Consider the following 630-nt stretch of genomic DNA (forward strand, 5'->3'; position numbering starts at 1 on the left):
TACTGAACAGTCACCTTCTCAATAAGGCCTATCCTACCAACTCAGTATTCATGTCAGCTATCATTTATATTTTGTCATGTGTAATATTTATGGCCCATCTCTTTGCAATCTAAACTCCATACAGGCACACATATGGGTTGATTTGGGTCACTGCTGCATTCTTGATGTTAGAACAGTTTCTGGCATATAGAAAGTTTTTCATGTTTTTCCCCCCACTAATAGGGCTTTTTATTGGTCACTACTAAAAATCTGAATTTTAAACAGATTCTTGAACCTTTAGCACCTGTCTCATTTCCCATAGCTTTTCTAGAAAAATATGGAACATTTCCTGAATTTGGGTGTCATCCTTGCACAGGGGCCGTGCTAATCTTCTCTGCATCATTCCAATTTCAGTATATGTGCTGCCAAAGTGAACTTAGAAAGTTCTTCATGTCTGCCAAACAAATTGAATGGATTAATGTGGGAAATGCATTTTCATGATTTGACTTATAAAATGAAACCTGTAACTATGATAGACTGCAAAAGCAGGCATTTCATTTATGATACAGAAACTCTAAATATATCATTAGGGATCATCGTATAAATCAGTGCTTGATTAACCATATCAGGTATACAGACAGGAAGTGGAAA

General features: G+C 36.0%; 1 non-coding gene across 1 annotated transcript; it reads right to left on the reverse strand.

Annotated features, from left to right (window-relative positions):
* Positions 1 to 310: 310 nt before the first annotated feature.
* Positions 311 to 415, reverse strand: LOC125613451. Its single transcript, XR_007344018.1, has one exon. It is a non-coding gene; the product is annotated as a U6 spliceosomal RNA (small nuclear RNA).
* Between the last annotated feature and the right edge of the window lie 215 nt (positions 416 to 630).

This window comes from Marmota marmota, unplaced genomic scaffold (assembly GCF_001458135.2).
Source record: "Marmota marmota marmota unplaced genomic scaffold, marMar, whole genome shotgun sequence".
NCBI classification, from domain to species: domain Eukaryota; kingdom Metazoa; phylum Chordata; class Mammalia; order Rodentia; family Sciuridae; genus Marmota; species Marmota marmota.